Consider the following 22,312-nt stretch of genomic DNA (forward strand, 5'->3'; position numbering starts at 1 on the left):
AATAGATCAACAGTTTTAAATTTATGTATTGAAGTATCAAGCTCTCTGTGTTGATACTTGGATAGGTCCAATTGCAACAATTGGAAAATGTCAACAGCACTAGAATATATGCAAGAATCTAGAAATATCACTCCTAGTCAAAAAAGAGGATGAGATGGGGAGACAATAGCTGGAACTGGTGTAGATAAAAGGTGGCCTGGATGGCCTCCAGAAAGTGTTTTTTGATTGTTTATAACTAGTCAAAAAGTTGGTGGGATAATGGGTCGCAAAGGAGAGTTTGTGAAGAAAATGTATGAGTAAACCAAGTCTCACGTCAAAATTCTAGACGGAGTGGCAGGCATCCCTGATCATGTTGTAAGTTACATTTTCATCTAGCTTAAGTAAAGATCTTTTAAAAATTAAAATATCTTATTTGTTAGAGTCACATTTTAATGCAAGCTAAACAATGGTGCTCTTGTGTTGCAACTTTGGTGAATTCTGTTGCTTATTTTTGGTTTCCAACATGTATTTCAATCTAATATTTAAACTATTGCAGCCTTGTAATTTAAAAACTAATAAATGATGTTTAATACTAGATTTTAACTTGTATTAAATGCTGCTGATTTTTGCTATATTTAAGGTTATGATCTTAACAAACAATGAACCTGATGTAGCTGTTTCCCCAAATATGGATGGCATGCTTAAGGTTCATAAGCACATAATAGAGGGCATAGATGTAGTGATAGATTCTGGTCAAGGGAAACAAGGTGTTGGGGGGTCAATTTCAACTCAGATGCTGCTACTTGGGACACAGTCTAGAAGTTTAATAGGAAAGTAAGGATCAACAATAAAGTCAATTCAAGAAGGTTTTGGTGCCAGTGTTTGAGTACTTGATCTTGGTATTATCCTCATTCTCCTTTTTATTAAATTTTTTTTATATTAAATTTATTTTGGTAATTTTGTTAATTTATTGATTTATATTATTCAAAACCAACAAATTTACACAAAATTTGGGTTTTCTTTTGGAAAAATAAATTGATTGACAAATGTAATTTTTGAACAACAAATACTATATCCATGTAAATGAGATTTCTACACATTGATTCTATCTTTGACATCCATAGCTTCAAGACTACATTGAAGCAAGGTTCATGAAAGGTGGAATTTGTGCATATATGTGAGAGAGTAATACACAACAGTTAGATTAGTTAGATATTTTGGAGGGTTGAATAAGTTGAGAGCATTGAGATGAAATTTTTTGATGGAATGGTTGTTTGCATGTCATTTTCTTACTTTTTGTTGTCCAATGCAATGCAGGATGGAAGACGTGTTTGTCTTCTTGAAAGAGATTTGACTGTACTTGATAGAATTGTGGGGGAGCTTTTACAGCCAGGTGGTTACTTGAAACTTGTTGAGGTCGATCTTCAAGGTAAGTCTTCCTAATCTATTATTTTATGCAACCTGTTGTTCCTCTTTATGTTTTAGGTTGGTAATTGGTTGTGTATGAAAAAGGATTCCTTTTGTAGCTATTTGGTCATTTGACTTCATTTCTAATGTACTGGTACTCGCTTGATGAGAACATATGATCAAGTAAATTTTTCATCTATTCTACCATATAGCGTTGTATGCAACGTGGTTTTGTATATGGCAAGCATTGGTGCTGATATTTTTGTTGTTGCAGAGGCTTGGGATGAGCTATTTGTTAGGATTCACTTATTATCTAATTGTTTGTGCAAATTGTGTTGATGGAATTGATGCCCAACGTGTACTTGGATATGGATTATTTAAGGAAGGTAGGCACACCAAAGTATCTTATCCATTAGAAGGACACCATGCAAATTTGGCTGGGCATAGTTTCCACAATGGATGCTTCATTCGGTGCCTATGAGAAAAAGCTTCATCTCTGCCAACGTACACATAATATCTTTTGTTTCTCTTTGTATTCTCAACACGGAGTATCTTGGTATCATTTTTTAATACAAAACTGGTGTCTTTATTGGAAGTTGCAAAAGTTGCATGAGTTATATGCATGGCTAAATTCTTCTGTAGATATATATAGTATATACATATTCTTCATTGAAAAGAAAATATATATGGATGTGTGCCTGTATGTCTATCCATGCATGTATGAATTTATGCGAGCATGGAAGTATCAATATGTATGTGTCCATGCATGTATGTATATATATTTGTGTGTATAGATTTAATATCAATTAAAAGTCATAATATGATAAATTTTATGTACATATGCTTGCATAATTCAAGAACTGGATACTCCTATATGGTTATAGTATGATCTTTAACAGACAATAAAATGAATTAGAAATTTTTAACAGAACTCCACCTAATGCATTTCTAACATTATGCATAACAAACCTGCAGTGCATTGACACTTCTTTCAAGTTCTGAAATGTACTAAAGTTTTCTTACTCTAGATCTTTGTGTAGATTGCCTATTCGCTAAAATTCTGGAAAATAAAAAACTTATAAGAACAGGAAGGGAGAACCCAATAAAAAGACACCTATAGATTCATACCATTCAAGTGATTCTAAGAATTCATATTTTAGGGCTCAAAATCTAAGATGTAAATAATGGAAGGCTTACCTTTTGACCCGTTTTGGATCAATGTTTGCATCAAGTTCCATTGCTGACAATGACGAGGGCATTTCAATCTTGGTGGTCTAGAGTGGTTGCTCACTTTTGTTAACACTTTGAACTTCTGGCTTACTTTTGAACTGGCTAGACATAGTCATTACTTTCTCTTCCACTGAAGTCTCATTAATGCTATTGTGATCAGATGGAGTTGAGGGATTCTTAGAGGTTGCCTGTCTATCTGAACATCTATTATCCAAAGAAAATGTCTAATGATTAGGAGGGTTAGAAGATTGGTTTGATTGACTTTTGTTGAAAGGCTCAACATCATTAAACATGGACATAAGCTGCTCCTCATCCAATCTATCAAAGTCCTGAGATCCTTTGGAAGGTATAGATGTTGCACTTTTGCAATCAAACTCATCTTCCTCAACAATTTCCTCTATTGGATTATAATTTGTGGGGGCTTCCAGAAATGCAAGTGAATCACTTGCTGATTGTCTATGATGGGCACCCTTCTTTGCTGGTATCTCAGAAGGTATGTCCAGTAGATCATCTATCCATGATGACTGGCATTGTGGGAAATAACCTACTGAAGGTGTATGCTGATGTTTCAAGCTATGCCCCTAAAAAGAGAAATTATTCTAGCCCATGTACATATTATTGTTATCTTGACCACTAGAACCCATAAATGGTAGGCTTTTAGGAGACAACTAAGGCAGCTTTGAGGATGTGAATCCCAAATTTGCCAGAGAATTGGAACTGGTTCCCTACTGTTCCATTTGTAATAAATATGAAAAAAATGGTAATGTGGAGTAGTCCAAAGGTTTTCTTAAAATTCTTTTGATGATATGCAAATTTTAAAAGAAATTCTAAAATCTAGCCTCTTCTTCCTTTCTTTTCTTTATTCTTATTTTAGACATCTTTTAAGCTTTGCATATACATTTTTCCTTTGGGTTTTATTGTTATGCTAGTGGTGTTTGTCAATCCAGGTATTAGTTGCAGGCATATGTATAGATGTATGTGTTCTAGACTTCATATCAACTGTTCTATTTGCAAGAAACCATGGCTTTATTCCACCTTTGAAGGAAGTTGTGGTATACTCTCAAGGATGTGCAACTTATGATCTTCTTGTCAAGACTATAGAAAAAATTGAAGGTGCATTTGCTCATCCACAGGTATGCAAAGGCCATTTTTTGTTGTTTTGGTGGGAATATTGAGATAGTTCCTAATATTTTTTGGACTCAAATATGTTTTATTTGTTCATTTCTTTTTTTGTAATTTCCATAATTCTTGTTGCACCAAGTGGTGCAATTACAAATCATACATTAGAGGAATCTTTTTCCAGTCTATTAGTTGTTAATGATAATTTTTGTGGGAAAAATAGCTTTCAACCATTATTTTCAACAGGAGCTCTAATTTGATAATTTCTAGTTCTTAGATCATTTTTCTTTTTTACATGGAGGTTTGTTAGAGAGGTTGTCACAGACTTGACAAAATATCCTTGCAAGAAGTTGTGCATATTTTGGTTTAATTCTAGACAAGAATCTTATACAACCACACATATATGATAGAATAGGCCTTTTATTATCTATTCATTTCATTCATAACTAATGATAGCTACTCTTACTATTTTGTTGCCTAGACGAATTTCACATCCAAGCCGACACAGATTATTGCAGCAATGTATAAAGCAAGGAAAATTGTAGTGTCTACATTTTTGCACGGATAAAGTTCTTCAATAGTAAATCCTAAACATTTGACATGCGGCCCCAATGTTAGACTTGGCTTCTATTTGAACTGGGGGATGTAACTGGAGAGGTTAATGACAATATTGACATCATATATGCCTATGTGAAATACATACAAAAATGAGAACAACATATATATGGTCTGCTATAAATTCCAAGGTTTCTTTTGAATTGAAAGACTCAGTACATTTGCATCTGGGTTATATGTCCCAATTTAAAAATGTTGTTACATCATTATATTTTGTATGATAAGAAGTATTATTTTTGTTTATTATTTATTATATATGATTTCAGTTATGGAAACTAAGCTATTGGAAAAATCGCATGTGTGAAACATAATGCATCACCAAGATTGTTGTAAATTGAGACATCAAAGCATTTATTTAGGCCTGCGTTGTTCCAACCCGTACATTTAATTTATGGTTGTCTAATTATAGTGCCAAAGGTTAGGATTGCATAGCAGACGTCATGTGGAAAAAGGTGAGAATATAATGAATGTTTGTGACATGGTTTTTAAATTAGATTGAGGATTTTTTTTAGCTCCCTTAGCATACACCTTGACAACTTGTAACACTAAAATACCAAAAATTTAAGAAACAATTATAGGACAATATTTTCTTGATGGAGGTGGAGACTTGCTCTATGCAAGAGGATGCTTGTAAGTGGTCTTCTTGCTACAGCTGTTGGAGTAAGGGTTGGAAGTTTGACATGCCCCCCTTCTTCCAATCCCTTCCTTTTCTATTCCTAAAGAGGTGGGCTCTTTTATATTGAGGTGGAAAGGAGGTTCACATAGAGGGAGCAGTTAAACTTTGGGGGTGACCCTGCTCTTATGGAAGATTTTGGGTACCATTTTAAAACCCAATGTTAAGGTTGAGGGAACCTTTCAAAATTCCCTTGTTTTTAAGGAAGCTTAATATTTCTATTGAATGTGTGACCATTATGGCCTTAACTTGTAATAGCTAGCACCCATGTTCATATGCTATTGGTAGCATTTCTAATTATACTCCTCATAATAAACAATGACATCATAGCCATAATGATGACAAAGATCATCTGGACCTTCTTCAGCTCAACTTGTATGATGAGCTTTTGTGTGCATTATTTAACAAATCTACCCATGAAATGGATGATGTTTGATCTTAAAAGTGTGAAATCATTATCAGGTTGGGATGATATATTTTTTTCGTCATAAAAGATGCAATGGAAATTTGGCCAATATAGAGATAATACCAATGAGAGATGTCTCCTACAATGAATAAAAGGTGCATATGGAAATCTGGCTAGAAGAAGCAGGCAACGACCTATTTCCTCCTGGGGCTCTACATGTAAACAGTTAAAGAGGATGCAATGCTACCCCTAATTGGACACTGAAGAATTGCCCAGTCCATAGCCCTTAGATCAACAATGTTGACCAAGTCGAGATTAGAAACCTTATTCAACATGCTTTTACTTGTTTTTTCTGCTTCAGCTTCTACGTAGGGGATAGGAGCCCACAAAAAAGATGAATATCGTTGGTCTATGGTGCAAGTTAATCAATGATGAAGCAGACAATGAAGAAGTTCCCTCTCCACATCTCTTACAACCATAATGTCAACCTCGTGGAGATTAGAAACCTTATATTAATTGTTGGCTTTGACCCCAAAAAATTCGGTTGCATCTACATCACTCACATAATTGATGGTGCCCTATGCATAAATGTCCATTTGTTCTATGCTATATCAAGCAATTGTTTCTTATCTAAGCCATTTAATTTGCAACCTTTTAAATCTCTACAAAGATAAAGTTGGAGTTGAGAGCAGATAATGAAATGGACACTTTACAATCAGAGGACACCTTTGAGAAAAAAAATTCTCCTGCTCCAACCTTATCTTTGTAGAGATTTAAAAGGTTGCAAATTAAATGGCTTGGATAAGAAACAATTGCTTGATACAACATTAAAAAAAAAATTGATGAAACATTGGTGGAAATTTCAACCAATTCTTGATAGTTTTCTACTAAGAATCAGTTGAAATTTCCACCAATTATTAAAAAAAATTGACCAAACATTGGTGAAAATTTTGAACAATTCTTGAAAGTTTTCTACCAAGAGATTGGTCGAGATTTCTACCAATTCTTTAAAAAATTTGACCAAACATTGGTGGAAATTTCGACCAATTCTTGATAGTTTTCTACCAAGAGATTGGTCAAAATTTTCACCAATTCTTAAAAAAATTCGACCAAACATTGGTGGAAATTTTGACCAACAATGACAAATCAGAGCTAGCAAAAATGTAAATTTTTTGACGAATGTATTGGTTGAAATTTTGACCGACTACAGGTTGGTCAAAATTTTGATGAGAAAATTTACCATGAACTACTTGGTCAAAATTTTGACCAACCTGGGTCAAAATTTCAACCAAAATTCATTGAAAATTGAGTTCAAATTTACTAGTGCTATACAGAGGTCATGGCTAACATGGAGAGAGGCATTGGAGCAGAGATTGCCACGACTTGCCTTGTTCCTCACTTCACTCATATGGAGGATGGTACCGGACCATGCTAGGCATGGATTTTTGATTGGGTGGACATGGGTGATGAGCATATTGCTATAGGATGATGGCGCGGTCTTCTGTTGGGGTCAGACCATCTTAGCTAAGCTATACCATGACTTGTACATGTGTGCCTATAGGACACAACAGGCTATAGGTCTAGGGTTGACACTACTTATGGTGTGGTCATGGGAGCATATAGGTGTCACACGCCCCATTACCAGACGAGAGACCCAATAGCCTGGCAAGCCATTTGCATGTCATTATAGGCCGTCGATCTAGTACACCTCCACCGAGTTGGTCAGATTCTAAAGGAGATGCCTAGATGAGATCATCGTGTTCGATTAGACACCATATGACAACATGGAGCAATGGGGGAGTGTTTTACCAGCTGGAGGAGAGGATGACAACGAGGACCAATGGTACCTCCAATATACACAGATAGATTGTTGGTAAATCGGGCAGACCATGCATGTCGTGATGAGATATATGCCCTCTAGGGTGCAGCAATAGTTTGGGAGGACGCATGATGCAGTTCCAGACAGATTTGTAGATCCAGTGGTATCCCAGGAGTACGACAAATTATAGGGTCATAGGACTACTCTGAGGTTGGCCAGGATATCATGGCGAGGGATGTAGCTAGTGCCTTGGGTGCACAGACATGACTAAGGAGATGTAGGGATGACTCTTGCATACACATAGTGGTTGGCGGTGCATCAACCAATATGATTGACGGTACCTGGAGCACCAACACCAGTAGAGCAAGCACAAGGTGAGGGGGATGAAGTAGGGGATGGTGAATAGGTAGTGGTGGTGCCATTGTCAGTACAGGGGGCATAGCAGGGTCCACGGGGGTGCAAAGCCTACCAGAGGAGGGTACCAACACCAACGAGGCTACCATAAGGGCCACAAGTACAAGGGCCACGAGGGCCATAGGTACAGGGATCACTAGGGGCACAGGATGTAGATATGGTCAAGGCAGAGCGAGATATTCTCCTAACAGAGGTTGTCCATCTTTAGGGTGAGATACAGGTGGAGCAGGCGCCGGCAGATAGTGCCTAGTAGGCCTTGGAAGCTCTACAGGTGAAGGTGCAAGCACAAAGAGCAAGGGCAGATAGTGCCCAAGAGGCTTTGGCAGCCCTGCAGGTGAGGATGGATGCTAGAGAGTTCAATAATTTTGGGATGTAGGAGGAGGTAGATGAGCTAGCTGATATAGAGACTCTATGGTGGGAGGTGGCCATGCTACGGGTAGAGAGGGAGACGCAACAGGCACAGGTGGATAAGTACCATCGACAGTGTGACCTAGCCTGATAGATGGTATAGCCTAGGGTAGCTATGGCTATGATGCAAGAGGCCATGGTATCGCATCAAGTGGAGACATAGGCCATGTGAGAGGCGGCCTACTATAGGTCCTTATATCATGATGTCATGCCTGCCGATCAACGACAACCAAATTTTTACGAGGCATCTAGTTCATGGACTACAGGGGACTGTGAGAGGTCAGAGCAGTTAGTTGGACATCGCAGGCCTCCACAAGGAGGGGATACAGGAGGGGCAAGGCCCTTGTAGCCAACTACATGATTCTTATAGTGAGCAATTTTGACATAGAGGTGCAAATGTAGCGAGTTTTTGATGATGCATTTATGCACGATGATGCTACATGATTCTTTTGTATACAGATTGTGCACAGATACTGATTATTCTTTATATATATATATATATATATATATATATATATATATATATATATATATATATATATATATATATATATATATATATATATATATATGACATGATTCAATGGGCCTAGGTGTATATGGATGATTGTTGCTTATGTCTGTGATTTCTATGATGTGAATACTGACATTGTGATGTAGGATGTGTGTGATGTTATGTTGCCTATGATTTATATATAATGACTAATGTGTGAATGACGCAAGTTCTATGGAAAATATGAGATGTTTGCATTTTGTTATATTACATGTATGGATGTACTATATGTTTTGTGAGATGTATTACGATGTATATGTCACTAAATATAATGATTATAATGTATGCACCTAATGAATTAATGCAATGAAATCTAATAACGAATAAAATGCCTAATTATTATGAAAATAAATGTATCCTAAAATGTCAGTAATAGAAAATGACACTAATGAATGCAAAGTGAAATGATTGAACTTAACGTGTAAATATGAAAATGTAATATCAATGAACCTAATGAAAGGACATGTGTCAAAACCCCTCAGATGTAGGAACCAAGTAGCGTAGCATAGAGGGGGGAAACAAATAGAACCCTTGTCTCAAACAGGGCGCAATGAAACCCTATACTACATGAATCTTAACTACATGATACCAAGGGATTCAGTTGTGCTTATATGGGAGAGCACACCCTAGATTGATTTTGCAAAAGGAGTGATGCACCATATGCTATAGAAGCATAGATGACAAATTTCCTTTGCGTGGACTAAACTCTCAACACAATAGATACTTTAGGACGATAGATGTAGTCTACATAGTCATGATGAAACAAATGATGTATACACATTTGGAGAGGTCTAAGCACACCCAAAGCTTTTTTAGGGGTCTTTGGTGTGAAGTGTGCCAACCCATTGCCCCCAGTGAATAATGCATAATCATAAATCAAAAATGACATACATGTACTAAAGCATCAAAAAAAGATCATATTGCAAACAATATGTGTAGTCAGTTGAAGCCATTCAGGTGATATCAAAATATGGAAGATCAAGGCACACCATAAAAGGCTACCACTAACACACAAAATGAAATCAACCAAAAGAGACTTCATGACCAAGTAGTCAATCAGTCCACAGTTCCTACCAAGAATGTTAAGTCTTAGAATGTGAAAATTGTTATACCATGTGTAGGAAGGATTCATCCTATATGTTTTTCTAATGTTGTTGCAAAAGTTTAGCAAGGGTTGTAAAAGGAACAATCTCTTGAATCTTATGTCTCAAACGGTGATCTTTTTTAGGTTCTATTGCAATCACTGTCGTGGGAAAAAGGTCAATGTAATGGGTTTTAGGATCAACACTTGATGGGAAAAATGCCTTGCGAACTAAAGGTCTTTTGAAAGATGGAAGTGAATGGATGCCTTGTAAACAAGAGGTATTTTATTAGATGCATGAAAAACACAAGTTAGATAGGACTTCTGCACAAAGGTGGGATGAAACGGTGGAAAGGGGTGAAGTGAGATGAGCCTTATAGATAATGGAACAAAATACTTTTTTCAGGAACTTTTTTTTCTTTTTAGTCTTTTCTTCAAGAACATTTTATGAATGTTTATGGAGTTTTTTTATTTTCTAATTTTTTTGTATTCAGTGGAACTATAACAAAACAGTACAAGAACTACAAGACTCAAGCATAGAACCGCTTGAGGTGTTGGATATTTATAGGTTCAGGGAGTGGATCTCCCTCTGAAGTGGCAATCTGATATGCCCCAAAACCATATTTGGCTGTAATGATAAACGGACCAAGCCAATTAGGTCCAAATTTTTCTTTCTTCTCACGATTATGGAGGTTCTTCATATTATGTTGTAAAACTAAGTCACCTACCTCAAATTCCTGAGCTCTGACTTTTTTGTGAAACTGACATGAAGGCAATTTTGATACATGCAAAGGTGGTTTAGGGCATTGAGGAGTCTTTCATCGAGGAGTCACAGTTCTTGCAAGCGAGTAGCTCAGTATTCTTCTTTGAACATCAGATTCTTGAGATGGATTTTGAGGGAAGGGAGCTTAATTTCGATAGGTAAGACAACTTCATAACCATAAATAAGGGAAAATGGAGTGGCTCCTATAGGGGTACAGATGGAGGTGCAGTAGGCCCAAAGGGCGGGAGCAATTTGGAGGTGCCAGTCACGACCAACTACATCAACAGTTTTCTTTAGGATTTTTAAATGGTTTTATTGGTAGCTTCAACTTGGCCATTTCCTTGGGGGTAGTATTTGGTGGAAAAATGGTGGGTGATTTTGAATTTCCTACACAATGTGGCAACTTCTTGATTTTTGAAAGGAGTTCCATTATCAGTCATGATGTCTTGAGGTATATCAAAATGATAGATAATGTAGTTCAAGATGAACTTCGAAACCTGTTTTCCAATGGTGTAGGTTAATGGGATAGCCTCGACCCACTTTGTGAAGTACTCAGTGGCGGCAATAATATACTTGTGGCCATTTGCGGAATTTGGGTATACTTGACCAACAAGATTGAATCCCCAACGGGAAAAGGGACATGGTGTGATGGGGGGTTGAAGTTCTTGGGTGGGAGCGTGTATCAAATCACCATGTTGTTGACATGGAACACATCTTTTCACAAAATGGTAAGCATCCACTTCCATAATAGGCCAATAGTAACCCGTTCTAAGGAGCTTTTTCGCTAATGTAAGGCCACTAGAATGGGCACCACAAATTCCTTGGTCAACCTCTTCTAATGCCATTTTGGATTTATCTGAACTAAGACATCAGAGGAGGGTTCCATTGAAGTGTTTTTGAAAAAGTGTATCACCTAGAATAGTATATTGAGTAATGCGATGGATGAAGGTTTTGCTTTGATTGGGGGAGAGGGTGATGGGAATCATTTTGTGATGAAGATAGACAAAAATGTCTACGTACCATGGAGACTTAGGACCGACAATCTCACACACTGGCTCTGAATCAGGTTGCTCATAAGAAGGAAGGAAAAGATTCTCAACAAGAAACTCACACTTAGGACTGCAATCAACCATGTCGATCATGGAGGCAATGGTGGTCATGGCATCTACTGCTTTTTTATTGGCCCTTGTTATCTACTGAAAAACTATCTCAATGAAGTGTTGTTTAAGATCTTCAACTATCCGGTGATATGGCAACAACTTTTCATCCTTTATTTGGTATTCATCTGTGACTTGTTTAATGACCAATTGCGAGTCTCCAAAGACAAGAAGGCTTTTGATATTCCATCTAATAGCTTGACGGAGCGATGTTACCAATCCTTCCTACTCAACTATATTGTTTGTGCAAGGGAATGAAATTTTATAAGACTTAGGAATGAGGTCTCCTTGCGGTGTAGCAAACAAAATTCCTACCCTCGATCCCTTTTGTATGAAGGAACCATCAAAAAATAGCTTCCATTGAGTACAGGGGGTAACAGTCATAATTGCGTCATCTGGAAAGTCTACTATAATGGGATGGTCTCCTTGAAGAGGAGCTTGAGCAAGCTGGTGTGCAATTACTTGTCCCTTAATGGCCTTGCGATCTTTATAGACAATGTTGAATTCACTTAAAACCAAGACCCATTTTGCAGCTTGACCAATGAGGGAGGCTTTTGATAGCAAATATTTGAGTGGATCTATCTTGGCAATGAGATGTGTAGTGTGATTAAGCATATAATGGTGTAGTTTCTGCATGCAAAAGACCACTACCAAACAAGCTCGCTCAATAGCAGTGTAGTTCAACTCACAGCTAACTAATGCTCAAGTGAGATAGTATACAACTTGCTCATTACCATTGTCATCTAGTTGTGCCAAAAGGGCACCTAAGGCAACTGAAGTGGCTGAAATGTATAGAATGAATGGTTCACCTGCAATTGGAGGGACTAGAACTGGAGGATTAGCCAAGTATACCTTAACTTGTTCAAATGCTTTCTGACATAGGCAATCCTATTGAAACTTAGTGTCTTTTCAAAGCAAATGTTGAAGTGGATGGACCTTATCTGCTAATTGGGCCACAAACCATCTGATGGACTGTAACTTTCCCTGAAAACTACACAGTTGTTTCAATGTGATAGGTGGAGGCATTTCCATGATGGCTTTTACTTTGGCAAGATCTACTTCAATGCCTCTTCTTGAAACAATGTAGCCTAACAACTTGCCTAATTTGACCCCAAAAACACACTTCTTTGGATTAAGGCACACTTTATATTTCTCCAACCTTTAAAAAATGGTGGTGAGCACATCAACGTGGGAATCATGTGTCTTAGATTTTCCTAGAATATCATCAACATAGTCCTCCATGATGACATGTATAAGATCATGAAATATTGTAGTCATTACACATTGATAAGGGGCACCAGCATTCTTCAAGCCAAAAGGCATGACTTGGTAACAAAAGGTCCCCCATGGGGTGGTAAATGCCATTTTATGTTGATCTTCTTCTGCAATTTTGATTTGATTGTAACTGGATAAACCATCCATTAAAGATATCTTAGGTCCAGTGGTCAAATCCACTATGATGTCTATGTTAGGAAGTGGAAATCATCCTTAGGACATGCGAGATTTAAATCTCAAAAATTTGAACAAACGCGGATACCCCTAGATGCTTTTCCTACAAGAACAATGTTGTAAACCCACTTTGGATAATCAATAGGGTGGATAAACTTTGCCTCTAGCATTTTCTGCAATTCTACTTTGACTAAAAGTGCTACCTTAGGATGCATCTTGCGCAACTTTTGTTTCACAGGTTTAATCTTGGGATCTACTGCTAAGTATGCGCAACCAAATCTGTGTCTATACCAGGCATGTCTTTGTATGTCCATAAAAAATTGATTTTGCCTTTTTGTAGGAACTCAATCATCATTTTTTGTTCTTTAGGACTTAAAGTGGCAACAATGTAGGTGATTTGTGGATCATCTATCGTGCATAGATGATTTTTCTAGTGGTAAAAATCTGAATGACAAGTCAACCTCTCCCTCTTCTGGCATCTCTAGAAGGTTTTCACTAGAAGATGCATCATTTATTTTATCCTTTTCTTCATCCAAAAGTGCTCCAAAAGAGTTTTCACTAGAGGATGTTTCTTCTATTTTTTAATTTTAATTTTCTCTTTTGCGACTAAGAGAGTAGACTTGGCTACCAAAGTAGGCTTCCTCATTGTATTGGATCTCATTATTGTAATCTTGGAGATTCTTAAGGCCAAAGAGTACCATCACTGCTTTGTCCGAGTTACAGATATCGAGAGCTGGTGGTGTGTCTTGAAGGTCCCAGTCTATCATGTTAGGGTTGGTGAGAGATAGGTCGATGGATGAAAGGTCGGCTATGGTAATGGTATGAACATGGTTATCTAGGTCATCCTTAATGTATTGGAAGGTTACTTCAAAGAATTCCTCCTCTTCAGTCTCAGAATCAGGTTCAACCATACAATAGTTGTTAGCAAAGGACACCTTGGGGTTTAATGGAGCCCAAACCATGTCCTTTAGGATAGTGATTAGCCTCAAGAGGTTGTCTGATTCCATTGTCTTTAGGTTCAAGGCCGGTACCATGATATCCCATGTTTTTAATGATGGGAGGAGCCTTAACATATTTATCTTTGGGGAATCCCATAGGTTCATCTTTTCCATCAAAATATAGCCAATCTATTATATTAGATTCCATGTGTTCATCACTAAGTAAACCCCAATGTTCAAATGTTGTCTTGTTAACATGCATAGTATCCTTATTTGTAGAAGGTGATATTTGTGAAGGTTTTTTAAAGGAACAGGGAAGAGTGGTAGTAGTCCAACACACAAGGCATTTTCAAACTTATACTCTCCCATTCCTAGGTCAGCAAAAGTAAGCTTATTCCTTGTAGTATTGACCTTAGTATTTTAAACCTTCTCTTTTCCTTTACGAGAACTATAATCATTATTGGATAACTCCTGCACTGTTGTGGAAGGTGATTCCGTTATGGTGAGAGATTTAGGTATAACCTTAGCAAACTCACTGATTGGAAAAAAAATTTGGTGGTGCACCTTCCAATCTCTTACAAAAAGAAAAAGGCAAAGGATCGCCTGGAATTGTGACCTCTCTTCCTTGGTGGGGAAATTTCAAGCATTGATGATATGTAGATGGGACTGCCTTCAGTGTGTGTATCCAACGTCGACCAAGCAAGATATTATATGGAAAATCCAAATCTAGGACATGGCATTTAGTGTTTATGACAGCTGACCCAACCTTTAGCAGTAGCATGATAACTCTTTTTTATTATCTTTCTCTTTCATCATATGCTTTGATCATTATCCTTTTATTGATATCTAGGAGGTCTTCAGGAAGCCCCAAGAAATGAATCATCTTCAATATGCAAAGGTTCAAACTGGATATGTTATCTATAAGGACTCTTTTTATCTTATGTCATTGTATAAGGACTTCAATGTGGAGCGACAAACTGTGGTGTTGGTTAGGACCTTGGAAATCTTTGTCTGTGAAGACAACGTGTTGTTGTGCAACAAGATTTCCAATCATGGTAGTGAATTGGGATGCATTAATGTTTTCAGGAATACGAGACTCTAAAAGAGTAGTCTCGAAAATCTCTTTGTGGATGGGTGAGGTGGTGAGGAGCTCTAGAATGGATATTTGTGCAAGAGTCTTCCCTAACTAGAACAATACATCATAGCGAGAGGCGGGTCTTTGTGAAGTGGATGGTGCAACAGGCGCATGTGGAACTGATGGATTAGCGGGGTTGGGAGTGGTGGCTTGCAAAGTGATTCTTCCCCATCGAGTGGTTGCATCACAATCAGCTGCTTGTAGGACAAGGGTATTCACATGAGCATCTACCTCTTCAATGTGACTACACATGGAGTCAAACTCACATATATCATTTGTTTCTATTTTACCACACAAGGAATCAAACCCTGATATGTGGTTAGTAGAATAGTCATAGTGGAGTGCATTTGATGTGCAAGCTCGATTTACATTGTTCGTATTGCTATTTCCATTGTTGTGGTGAGGAAATGGCTTTTGAAATATCATTAGTTTAGCATTTTTAGAGGGCGGTCCCCCTTCTACCTCAATTTTTCAACATCGTCAACAAGATTTTGAATGAAGACCTTGAGTTTTATACACTTGTTTGTGTCATGTCCTTTGATGCGATGGTATTTGCAATATTCATTTTCCCTATGCCATTTTGATTTGGGTTGATTTTCATCAAAGGGTCGTGTGTTGGGAAACACCATCAAATTATGATCCACTAGTTTTTGGAATATGGCATCCAAGGGTTCATGAAAGTTAGTGAACTTCCTATTTCGATCATAGTCATGGTTGTAATTGCTATTGGTATTGTTGTTGTTATGAGGAAAAAATTGTGTTTGATTACAAGATTGTTGATTGTTTTGATTTTGATTGTCATGGTTTGAGTTGTTGTTTTGGTTATGATAGTTGTTGTTGTTGTTGTTCCCACCTTGGAGGTTTTGTACACTTTTAACATTAGTGACACCATCATAGGTAACAACTTTGTTTTTAGACCAAAATTTGGGTTTTTTGTTGTTTTCCGTGTCATTGTTTGACGATGAAGAGCTATAATGTTTAATGGAACCCTTGTCTAGGAGTCCATTTTCAATGTTCTTGCCTTTCTTGACTAAGGTGGCAAAGTCTTTGGGACTAGCCATCTTCATGTGGAAAGACATCTCTGCTACCAAGTTTTTGATAAATATATCCACAAGGTGGGAATCCTCTATTTTATATGGCATGCGATTAGCAAGATGCCTCCACCGTTGTAGAAAGTTGGCAAATGTTTCACCATTTCATTGTTTTGTGTTGCACAAATCACTTAATGAGGCATGATGTTCAATGTTGTAAGAGTGTTGTGCTACAAACTTCCTCGTTAAATCATTGAAGGAAGTAATGGAACCCTTGGGTAAGTTCATTAGCCACTCTATTGTAGGGCCTCCAAGACTTCGTGTGAAGAGCCTCTTAAGATAATCCTCACTATAGGCTACTTCTTGACACAAAACAGAGAATTCCTTGAGAAGTGTGATAGGACATGTTTCTCTCGTATATTTATCAAATTTAGGAGTCTCAAAGTTTGGTAGAAATGGTATCATATTAATGGATCTATCAAATGGAAAGGGAAAATCTCCTCAAAAGAGAATTCCTTCACCCCTTTGTTGCTCATGGTATGGACCAAATTTTGAACTTCATGCAACTGTTGGGCTAGATCTTGGTTTGGTTGCATTTGTGATTGTTGGGAATTGATAAATCCACCTCCCAAGTTGTAAGGTGTCCCAAATGTATTATGAGGTGGTGGAAGTGCTCCACTTTAGCCAGTGTATTGATATGCAATCATTGGAATTGGCACAAATGTTTTCACCATACTTGTTGGCATTTGCAAATAAGAGGAATATATTGGTTGTGTTGGAATTGCCATCTATTGTGTAGGCACTTGCCCAATGTTTAAGCATCCTACAGTTGGACCTGTCACGATTGACTGCAAAATACTAGCATTAGTAATGTTGGGCATAGCACTAATGATTTGTTGGATATGTCCCGCACTTAATTGGAATGTTGGTTATGTTGAGACACTTGATGTAGGTATGGAACTAGTTCTCGCCACAGGTTCCTTCTCTTTACCAGATGTTTGGGCTATATTTGAAGTTGGTAATACGGGAGCACCACCCATGGTAATCTATCTAAACAAGGTGCTCTCATGAAAACTTGTAGGGACATTATCACCATCTTTAACCAAGTTTAGGAAGATCTCAGTCTTGTTTGCCCTAATAGACCTTTCCATCATTTCCAAATTGTATGGATCTGTAAAAAATTTTGGACATCACTAGGGATATTGTTGTTGTCAATAAATCTTCATCTTGGTATACTTCATCATCATCATGTGAATTACTTCCCAAAGTTGTGTTGCGAAAAGGATCCTCTGGTTCTTGTGTGGATGTTAAGCTAGGCATGCCAAAGTTTGTACTAGAGGGAAATGTGCTCCCCAATGAAGTTGATCATGGAGGAAAAGAATTATCCATCTCTTGTTGCCTTAATGATTCTAACAAACGAGACAAGGGATTAAATGTGAATCTGTCGAATCGTGTATGTACCATACAATAGTGACCAAACCAATGGGTGCAAGATTATGGAAGAAAGAGAAGAATGTGCGAGAGAACAACTGAACCTTATGTGATAAAAGGGCCAACAACCTAAATGCAAACAAAAGACCTTGTTGATTTAGCAAACCAAGTGCGATATAGCATAAAAGTATCTTTCTCCTACCAAAGATGGTCAAGTGATCTTTAGGCAAGATAGGACATTGAATTGATTACTCGTTATTTGGAGATGGACTTGTGATCACAAATGAGTGAGTGTAACTACGATAAATGTTTGCTTATGGATAAAGGTCTAGTGTTGTAATCTCAAAAGTTTTGTAACTAAGATGTCCTTATGCCTAAAAGATTAAGGTTCAAATGATCAAACTCTCTAGAGGAAATTTTGCAAATGGAAGACTAGAAATTTGGAAATGGGGTTGCTATGGAAAATGGAGGTGTTATGGTCACTATGTGGTTAACTCAATCTTCTCTCACTAGGAACAAAAATCTTGGGTTCACTCTAGGGAAAGCAAACCAATTTCGAAGTTTAGCATTGTATTCGATTCTATCATAATGGTCTTGTTCAACTTCTTCTTTCTTGATGTCTTTGATAGTGTATCAGAATTGTTTATCACCATGTGCTAGGTTCTTCCTTTCCTTGTAGACAAATGGTTTGGACAATTTCACTTTTTTAGGTTTGACTTTGTTGGTCATGGTAGGAACACAATAAACCTAGTTTCAAAAAATAAGCTTGTGACCAAAAGACCCAATGACTTTCAAATGGTAGACTAAATATAAGAACTCCTGAAAAATAATCGTAGGTCGAGAGGACCCACTCACAACTATTTCACTCACTAAAAGTTTAGCTCACCATTTCACTCGTTTTTTAACTTGTTTGGTGTTTGGTATTGGTTTTAGATATTTAAACAATCAAGCATGCTGAACACATCAACAATCCTAATAAGGTTGCCACTAGGATGTACAAAGATTATCTAGAGCGTGTCCTCAATATATGCAAGGTAAATGAGGCCCAAATCTATAGATGAAAGAAAATAGTGCCACATAGTCAGAGGGAGACGGTAACCCAAATCTCCACCTTCACTTCCCAAAGGTATAAAGTTCTTTGGGGCTTAGCCAAGAGTGAGTGACAAAATTTTACTTCCAAGAGAGGTGTCTTTTGATTCACCCCCAAATTCTTATACTCTGCCAGAACACTAGAGTTGAAGTCATCCCAAGGGGTGATGAAATCTCCAAGCAGGCTTTCTAAAAATATAAACAAAACCACTTGTTTCTTGTGCACTCAAGATCACCCGAAGGCGTGAGAGGAGAGAATATGTAAGTGGCCTTAGGGTTAAAAGACACTTGTTCTTTCCCAATGGAGCTTTAGGTGTTGTAATCTACCCTTAAAGACGCTCGTGTTTAAGCATACATTGTTCTTTCCAACTTGACAGCATCGTCAACATAATAAAAAGCGAGGATTCGTCAACAATAGTAAATCGATCGTGAACATAAAAAAATTGCTGAAAGTGAAATCAATTCCATCAAGTCATTCAAGATTGAGTGAATTCATTTTAAGCACCAAATCCAAATATTTCATAACAAATTTCATTGACTTTAGCCATTCAAGAGTGTATTTGCTATCTAAACATTCATTCCAATGAAAGCATGCCAATTTCCATAAGTCATTCAAAATTGTGTTTGACTAGTCTAACATGCATTCCAATGAAAAACTTGTTCATTCCTTAATGGCATTCAAGAGTGTGTTTGAGCATCATCCATTTCAATAAAGTGTGTGTAAATTTCTTTAAGGCACCCAAGATTGGGTGTAATGTTTTTACCAAATAATTATTTCATTCAATTTGATTCACCATCTAATCCTACAAGTGATCAAAATCACTACAAATTCCCCAAGTGATTAAAATCACTATAGACCTTTAAGTCATTAAAATAACTACAAAATTTTAAGTGATCAAAATCATTAAAAGGAAGTTTTCCAAAGCTTGTTTCCTACAATAAAAATTGGTTAGAAATCCTTGTAAATCATCCAATCAACAAGTTAAGTGTTAAAAATTAATTTAATCTATCAAAAAGCAGAGATGACAGACACTAGGCTTAGATGATAGAACTACAGAGACACTGAAAATCGCAGACGATAGAACACTAGGATGTATAGTGTCAGTCGTAGACGACAGAATAGAGTTGTAGACACCAAAATACACAGACAATACTAACTCAGGTTCCTACGACCCACAATGCAGACAACAATATAAGGATCGGAGACGACAAAACTTAGTGGAAATCACAGACGACAGTCTAGTTTAACAACAAGTTTTAATGTCCATCCGCAACGTAGATGACAGTAATGGTAAATCTGCGCAGATGACTAAACAAACTTCAGAGATGCTAAAAAATCAGATTTAATGTGGTAATAGGTTGATTTTGAAATAACAGTGGTGGAGACGCCAATATGTGCAGACGTTGGTTTGCGGAGACGTCGATATGCAAAGACGACACTGCACCCTAACAGAGATGATAGTGCACGAGTTTCAACAACAAGTTAATGGCTTTAACAATTTTTTGAAGATAAAATAGGGATGTGGGTCCCACTGGATGTGCCAAAATGTGTATGCAAAAACCTAACCTTTTGGGAGTACGCATAAACAAGCAAACATTAGTAGCATGTGCATTCAAGATTCAAATAAGATTGATAAACCACTAAGTCTAGTTGAGTTTTAAAACAAACTATGCAACCAACAAATTAAAGTCCTCACACAACCTCAAAATAGCTCAGCAGGGGTGCCCATAAGAGGTCTTGTTGGTGTGCTTAAGTGTGAGGGATGTAAATGTGCTCTCTCAAAACACAACTATTGAATCCTTTGATGATGAAATGGAATGATGAACATGCAACTAAACTAAATGATGGAGAATGCTTCAAGAGATGGCTATAGAAGCAACCATTCTTAAGAGCACTCAATGGATAATGGAGATGGATGTAATAAGCAAATCTAAGAGTGCAATACTACCATGAATATGAAAAACAATGCAAAAAATAAGCAACTACCAAAGAGTTAGTAACAATGTATAAAGAAATCTCTAAAAGCTCTAGAACTATAATAGCATGATAAAAATGCAAATGAGGGAGATGGAAAATGCTTGAGATAAGAGCTCTATTTATAGATTTGAGAGAGACCTTGGGGAGGTGGCATTTATGTGGCATCCACATAATTGCCACAAGGGAGACAAATGGGCTAAAGGACAAGCCATGCAAAAGTCAAAAAGAGTCTTTAAGGTTTGAGAGGCTCAAGGTGTGCTAACACGTGTGAGTAACTTTGGAGGAAGGAGTGGGGAACAAATGTGTAAGAGATGTAAGAGGCATAAATGAAGTGGAAGGTTTATTGGATCAAGAGCTTCTCACACGTGTGAGGACAATTTTAGTGTCTACAACTACTTCTGCTCAAGCATTTCATACATAGTGTTGCATTTCCATTTTCTTTTTATATAACTGTATATAAGAAGTTGAATGTCATGATTATTTATTCGTGTAGGAAGTCAAGTCCTTAACAAAATAATGCTACACACAAAATGTATGTTGAATCCACAGCTTCTTGCATGGAGAAATAATCATGATGTTCGGCTTTTTATCTACAATAATATAAAAAGGAATGAAAATACAACACTATATGTGAAATGCTTGAGCAGAAGCAGTATCAATCAAACAACTTAGAAGAATGTCAAACACAATCTCCGTGAAAGGGGCCAAAGAGGAAATTGCATGACCTACGCTAAATAGCATACACGGGTGATCAACCTAGTAAAATGTATTTCTAACAAAGAAGAAAAACATTTTTTTCATATATCAACTGTCCATTCACAATTGCAACGACATGGTTCAACAAAATTCCATTAGAATAAGAGCATTGCCCTCGCTTATCTGTCGCAAGTGCGATGGATAAACACGACAGAGAGTTGTCGTACCCATGACACTATTGTTGCATACCATCATAGACATTACGATGGTCTCCTATCGCAATTGACAATGTGACAATAACCTCTTGGCCTTGGCTTCTACCAAATTGCAACAGACAAGCTTGTCGTCACAATTTGTGACACCAAAAGTGCGATACCCATCCAACGAGAGCCATTCTTGGCTCTGTCACTTGAGCGATGGTAGGACGTCATAATTGCGATGGCTTGCTATCACAATTCGGGTCCAAATGTAGTAGTGATATGTCTTTAACTATCATATTAGGAACATAAGTGACAATACTAGTGCCCACTAAATATGGGTGAAAATCTTTGACAACTTTATTTCCGCTTGGACCAAATCTTTTAAAGATATATCAATTTGTTTAACAACTACATTTGCCATCAAATCAGCCAAGGAATTATCACTTCTATCTATCCAATTGATTGAAAAGGCATCATAATGTTTAATTTCCCATACATAATTTCTATACCTTTTTAATCTAAAATATTTGGTTACAAATTTATTCCTTGTTTGGTATACAATTAGTTCAAAATCACCAAATACTGATAGTAGTTTAATTTTATGATATTTTGCAATGTCAATTTCTAAAATAAATGCTTCATATTTAGCAACATTATTGGTTAAAGAGATCAAATTTTCACAATCCATAGTAAAAATAAACTGATATATTTCTGGATTCGATTGTGTAAAGATTTTTAACC

The 22,312-nt window shown here is 37.1% G+C and overlaps 1 pseudogene; it reads right to left on the bottom strand.

The window, feature by feature from the left end:
• Positions 1-2,340: 2,340 nt before the first annotated feature.
• On the bottom strand, positions 2,341-3,353 carry LOC149548111 (basic leucine zipper 34-like; annotated as a pseudogene).
• Between the last annotated feature and the right edge of the window lie 18,959 nt (positions 3,354-22,312).

The sequence above is a fragment of the Cupressus sempervirens genome, chromosome 7 (genome assembly GCF_028749045.1).
Source record: "Cupressus sempervirens isolate cs-2001-9-10 chromosome 7, ASM2874904v1, whole genome shotgun sequence".
NCBI lineage: Eukaryota > Viridiplantae > Streptophyta > Pinopsida > Cupressales > Cupressaceae > Cupressus > Cupressus sempervirens.